Raw genomic sequence first — 6,780 nt, 5'->3', positions numbered from 1 at the left:
ATTTTTATTTTTTAAACAATTTGAGTTGTGTGTCTGTGTCTGTCATTTGCAACTGAAAATGGATAGTTATAATTAATTAATGTAGAACATAAAGTCTAGCCTTTTTCGCAGCAGGAACCTTGGGGACGTTCTGTACTGTCTAATATGATGTGGTTGTTGAACACTTGAAATGTGGCTCATGCAGCTGAGAAACTGAATTTTTAATTTTATTTAAATTTAATTAATTTGAATTTAAATTATACGGCCAGTGGCTACTGTTTTGGACAGTGTGGCTCTAATATAACAAAAGCTACATGAATTGAAACAATCAAACACTTTTTTGCATGACAAATTAGAAATATATTTGGAAACATGTTAATGGTGGGACCATAGATTGTAAAGAGAATACTAACAATTTGCCTGTTAGAACACAAATTAGCCCAAACTTCTCTTAAAATAATTTGTCAGTTTGTGTCAAATCCATAACTTTGGTCCAATAAGTTCAGAAACTTCTAGAAATCTATCTACCAAACTAGTCAGAGATACTGATAATACATAATGCATGAAAATTATTGATATGTCATTTACAATTTTTTTGAAATACATTTAAATGAGTAAACAATGGAACTATGGGTACTTGGAGATTAACTCTTATGTGAGTGACTGATAGTCGCTCAGTCGTGTCTGACTCTTTGAGATCCCATGGACTGTAGCCTGCCAGGCTCCTCTGTTCATGGAATTCTCCAGGCAAGAATACTGGGGTGGATTGCCATTTCCTTCTCCAGGGGATCTTCCCAACTCAGGGATTGAACATGGGTCTCCTGTATTGCAGGCAGATTCTTTACCATCTGAGACACCAGGGAAGCCTACTATTCGGAGACATTCCAAAGTGTAAAAACAGGCCAGCTAAAAAGTATCAGCAGATACATGCTTGACTTTATCTTACAATCTATAGACAATACATTAGAATATGTAATGAGTCCATACACCTTTTCCAAAGAAATACCCGAGACAGAAGTAACAATAAAGTTATGAATGACAATCATCAATCAGATGAAATAATTTAGATGAAGCTTATCTCTCTCAAAGAGGTGGGGACTGGGACAGTAAGTGGTCAGGAAGGAAATGCAGTGTGCTTTTAACTTTGTATGAAAAACAATGTTCAGTTCCATGTTGCTGAACATGGTTCTGTTTTTCCCAAATAAATCCTCTACTTCAAAGTACTGTCTGAATGCTTTATTAAAACTCTGCTTCTGGCCTTTGTTTTGGAATCTGTTACTTTTGTTGCTGCCTCCTAATCGCTGTCCTCTGAAGATCCTACTTCTTTCCCGCTGTGCACTGTTACCTCAGTTGCCCTCAAGCTGTCCCCTGAGGCCTCAGTTGCCTTCCGGCTGTCCTTGGAAGTTGCAATATCGCTCCTGTGGTCCTCCTAGCTCTGGTTGCTCCATGGCCACAGAAATCTGCCAGAGCCTTAAATCGTGCCACTTTTCCTATACTTACTGATCCAGTAGGAATATCAAAGCAAACACTCTGCTTTCCTTTGAGAAAGACCAGTCCCTTCACTTTGGAATCAATATCCTCACCCAGTTGCTCTTTAAGCTCTTTCTAAGCATAATTAATATTTGACATTTCCATTGAGCACCGCAAGATCATGGTCACAAAGCCCACATCCCAGTTGCTCAAGGAGTGCTGGTCTACTGATGTGGCCCTGGAAATGTGGGCCAGGGCAGCTGCCAGGGCTTCCAGGGCTCGCTTCTCCTCAATCAGCTTCTTGGCTGACTGCTTGAAGTGACCAGTCACAGTGGGAGGCACCGAGTCCAAGAACCTTATGACATCTTCCCTAGAAGATTTTCTTATCTCTGCTGCAGAAGGAACATCTATTTGCTTAAATTTAATTCCTGGTTTTTGCTCCCCTTGGGGTCTCTAGTATTCTTCCTTGTGTTGATAAAAGTAAATGCAAACCCCAGGTCCTTCCATCTCCACCTGTTCACCCAGAATGACGAATGTAGGACTCCATGTCCTTTGGTGGAGAACTTTGAACAACCAGCCTCGGGGATGTCTAAACTATGTGCAGCAACATCAGTTGCAAAGAAAACTCCAGAATTACCATTTCTAAAACCTTTCAGGGTGATTTCCCTTTGCTTCTGTGGAATTTCTCCATGTAATGACTGGGCATCCTGCCTTATGACCACATTTTGTGACAACTCCTGGGCTTCTTTCTTCATTTCACAAAATATGATAGTGCTCCCCTGATAACCACTGAACACTTGGATCATGTTCTCTATAACTGCTGCCCTCTGAATCCAGTGGCACTTGATAGCCAGCGGCTCTACAATTATTGCCATTTTCTGTGTCTTTTTACCAAATCAGGCCCACTTGTTCATATGTAGATTTCATTAACACTTATACATGAATTTAAAGTCAAATTTTGGGGAATTATCCCTTAAGTTGTAAAGCATTTACTATGTAGCCTATTTCTTAAAAAGATACAATGATGTGCCCACTTTGGAATAAATTAAACACATAATATTATTACCTATCAGTTTTTCGAAATATCTTAATTGATAAATATGGAATAATAGCACTTGCTTAATTCACATTTTTTCATTATTCATTTAAAAAGTCTTCAGTAAAAAGAAACAAACTGCAATAGCACTATGAATGAAAATAAGCTCTCATATATTAATAGCAATTTACAGTTCACAAAGTATATTCATATGTATTATTTTTTACCCTTCAGCAGACTGTAAAGATAAAGCTCAGTGGAACTAATTTATTTGATCAAATTATATATTTTTCAAGCAGTATAGCCCAAAAGAGACATTAGCTGTTATATTTGCTGTTATTTAAACTAATGTTAAGCTTAGTAAGGTCTCAGAGGTGGAGTCTTTCAGTTCCTGAATTTGAATCTTCTTATAAACTACAATAATCTGGTAAATAATTAAGTGCCTCGGAAAGAAACTGCACTGTCAGTTTGAAGAGCTGAATTCATTTTGCAGCAGAAAGGATTCTCTCGACTTTCCTGTCTTTGGAGAGATGTTCAATTAATCCACAGAGACCATGTTTTGTGAAAGTTTCCTAGCCTGAGAATAAGATAACTCCTCTGAGGATAAGATAAAATGATGAAATAGATTCAGATCCAGACATGCAGATTGTCTTGTGCACACTGCCCTTGTGTTTATTAAGTGGAGAGTTTATTCACAATTCAGCCAGAACATTTAACTCTTTCATGCAATTAAAATAGAAACTAGATTAATCACCCGAATCACATTAATCTCTGAGGGTGATCAACATATTTTTAGAAGGAGATTTACCCCATCAGTGTACTGTGTGAACAAATTTACTAATAAAGAAAAACTTAGGACTATTATGGTACTGCACTAAAATAACTCAAGATATTTTATGAAAATTGTCTCTGGAGTTTTCCCAAATAGTAACACTGACTTGTTCTGATGTTAAGTCCAGACTTGAAACAGAGATTTGTTTCAAGGCTCAACTTATTCTGTGATTGACTGTTAAGATTAGGGGAGATGATGGAAAGCAGGTGGCTGAATTTTGCCACATCACAAATGAGAACACAGAGCGAGGAGGTGGCTGTCCCAGGTCATCCACCTGTTGTTAGAGACACCATTGGGAACCAGCTCTTCTAAATCCCTGCTTAATATTAGTTACTGAAACCAAATGTAGACCAATCTATCTTTCCTAAATTTGCCTAAAGTGAAAGTGAAAGTCGCTAGTTGTGTCCAACTCTTTGCGACCCCATGGACTATACATCCCATGGAATTCTCTAGGCCAGAATACTGGAGTGGATAGCCTTTCCCTTCTCCAGCAGAATCTTCCCAACCCAGGGATCAATCCCAGGTCTCCTGCATTGCAAGAGGATTCTTTACCAGCTGAGTTAAATGTATTTTCAATCAACTCTTTAATTAAATACACAACTTGAGGCTTCACAACTGTGATGCTGGAGAAGAGTCTTGAGAGTTCCGTGGACAGCAAGAAGATCAAGCCAGTCAATTCTAAAGAAAATTAACCCTGATATTCATTGGAAGGATTGATGCTGAAGCTGAAGCTCCAAGACTTTGGCCACCTGATGTGAAGAGCCAACTCATTAGAAGAGACTTTGATTCTGGGGAAAATTGAGGGCAGGAGGAGAAGAGGGAAACAGAGGATGAGATGGTTGAATGGAATCATCCACTCAATGGACATGAGTTTGAGCAAACTCCGGGAGATAGTGAAGGGCAAGGAAGCCTGGGGTGCTGCAGTCCATGGTGTTGCAAAAGAATGAGACACTACTGAACAACAATAAAAAAAAACCCAAAATATCTGTTTTCTCAGTTCTCTTGCACTATACCTTTGGAGGGGATGCAGACATTGAAAGTCTCTGATACCACATTTCAAGGAAAAAAAAAAAATCAGTGAACAATGTTAATAGGTTGGTATTCATGTTCTTTCTCCCATTTTCACAGAACAGACCAGTTTCTATATCCTCAGAATGTCTTCTTAAATAATAATAAAAGTTATTCTTCAAATTTGTAGAGTGCTTTGCATATCCATCCCATTTTACAGGACTTTGTTTTCATATATAGAAAACTAAAACAGAAAAGTGGTTTGGAAATAGAGCACTGCTGTAAAAAAGACCTAAAGCATGAGTTGTTGGGTTTTTCATGGGGCAAAGGGGGAGGCTGGAAGGATAATGAGGAGCTTATTGATGAAGGCAGGAAGTGCAAGAATGAAACTGATACCAGAGGCTTAAAACAACTGTTTGCATTTACCTGAGAAAAAATAATGCACCAAATTAACCTGCACATGCAGATAACATTTCTAGGCAGAATATTGCAAGTGCCAATTGGCTTCTGTTAGTTACATATGATAAGATATGGAAAGACAGAATTTAGCTAAAGAGAGAACTATTCAGTATGCGAACAGAATTTCCAATCCAGACTTATGAGGTCAAAAAATAAAACTGTTTAATATTTCCAGGCTCTCCAGCAGGCACAAGACTCTCAAATGAAAAATGGCTTCAGGGTAAAGAGTAAATCAAAGATTCGGTCATAAGACCCTTTGTTTAGACCTCAGACTAATAGATTCTCTCAACTAGGAAGAAGCACTTCTAAAAATCTCAAAAGTGTTATTTCACTTCAATTGTATACTTGGACAAAAGTAGAGAGAGTTCTCTTGAAAAGAATTATAGTCATGACTTTTGGGACATGGAGTGAATAACAATAAGATTTGTAGAAGGACCACAAAAAGTTTAAAAGTATTGCACAAGAATGGACTAAAGGGGCATAAATCATTGAAAAAGATACCTCTGGAGTTCTCAATTTTCTACAGTCAAGAAGGAGTCTGAGAAAACTGGTCTGATGAGAACATGGGCTATTTCTTATGGGAAAGAAGGTGTTTCACAGGGAAGCATCCTGAGAGGGCAAAACCCCCAAACATGGAAAATCATGAATTGGAGAATTACTTTTGAGGGACAGTTCAGTTCAGTTCAGTCACTCAGTCACGTCCGACTCTTTGCCACCCCATGGACTGCAGCACGCTAGGCCGCCCTGTCCATCACCAACTCCCGGAGTTCACTCAAACTCATGTCCACTAAGTCGTGATGCCATCCAACCACCTCATCCTCTGTCACCTCCTTCTCCTCCCACCTTCAATCTTTCCCAGCATCAGGGTCTTTTCCAATGAGTCAGCTCTTGGCAACAGGTGGCCAAAGTATTGGAACTTCAGCTTCAGCATCAGTCCTTCCGATGAGTATTCTGTACTGATTTCCTTTAGGATGGACTGGCTGGATCTCCTTGCAGTCCAAGGGACTCTCAAGAGTCTTCTCCAACACCACAGTTCAAAAGCATCAATTCTTCGGTGCTCAGCTTTCTTTATAGTCCACCTCTCACATCCATACATGACTACTGGAAAAACCATAGCTTTGACTATAAGACCTCTGTCAGCAAAGTAATGTCTCTGCTTTTTAATATGCTGTCAAGGTTGTTCATAGCTTTTCTTCCAAGGAGCAAGTGTTTTTTAATTTCAAGGTGGCACTCACCATCTGCAGTGACTTTGAAGCTCAAGAAAATAAAGTCTGTCACTGTTTCCATTGTTTCCCCATCAATTTTCCATAAAGTGATGGGACTGGATAGCATGATCTTTGTTTTTTGAATATTGAGTTTTAAGCCAGCTTTTTCACTCTCCTCTTTCACTTTTATCAAAAGGCTCTTTAGTTCTTCTCTGCTTTCTGTCATAAGGGCATAAGGGTGGTGTCATCTGCATATCTGAGATTATTGATATTTCTCAAGGCAATCTTGATTCCAGCTTGTGGTTCATCCAGCCTGGCATTTCACATGATGCACTCTGCATATAAGTTAAATAAGCAGGGTGATAATATACAACCTTGATGTACTCCTTTCCCAATTTGGAACCAGTCTGTTGTTCCATATCCAGTTCTAATGTTGCTTCTTGACCTTCATACAGATTTCTCAAGAGGCAAGTCAGGTGGTCTGGTATTCCCATCTCTTGAAGAATTTTCCACAGTTTGTTGTGAGGGACAGAATTGGGCTTAATCATAACTGGGCTTAACCTGCTGCCCTGATAGGTAATCAGCTGGATTTCAGAATTGCTATGGACCAGTGACCTTGGTGCTCCTGCCTCTACCCTTACTATTCAGTGCCCATTGCAGTTACTGTGTCCCTCTCTTACTATTGTGTGTGTGTGAAAGGCAAATTGAATGTCTTTTTAATTTGCAAATCTCCAGATCAGAAAGAGAAGCATCCACAAAACCTGCACCATATCTAGGTCTGATATAGACCA

General features: G+C 39.1%; 1 pseudogene; it reads right to left on the bottom strand.

Moving 5' to 3' along the window:
- Positions 1 to 1,028: 1,028 nt before the first annotated feature.
- Positions 1,029 to 2,376, bottom strand: LOC120852290 (annotated as a pseudogene).
- Between the last annotated feature and the right edge of the window lie 4,404 nt (positions 2,377 to 6,780).

This window comes from Oryx dammah, unplaced genomic scaffold, assembly GCF_014754425.2.
Source record: "Oryx dammah isolate SB20612 unplaced genomic scaffold, SCBI_Odam_1.1 HiC_scaffold_25, whole genome shotgun sequence".
NCBI lineage: Eukaryota > Metazoa > Chordata > Mammalia > Artiodactyla > Bovidae > Oryx > Oryx dammah.
This window is presented reverse-complemented; position numbering and strand designations above follow the sequence as displayed.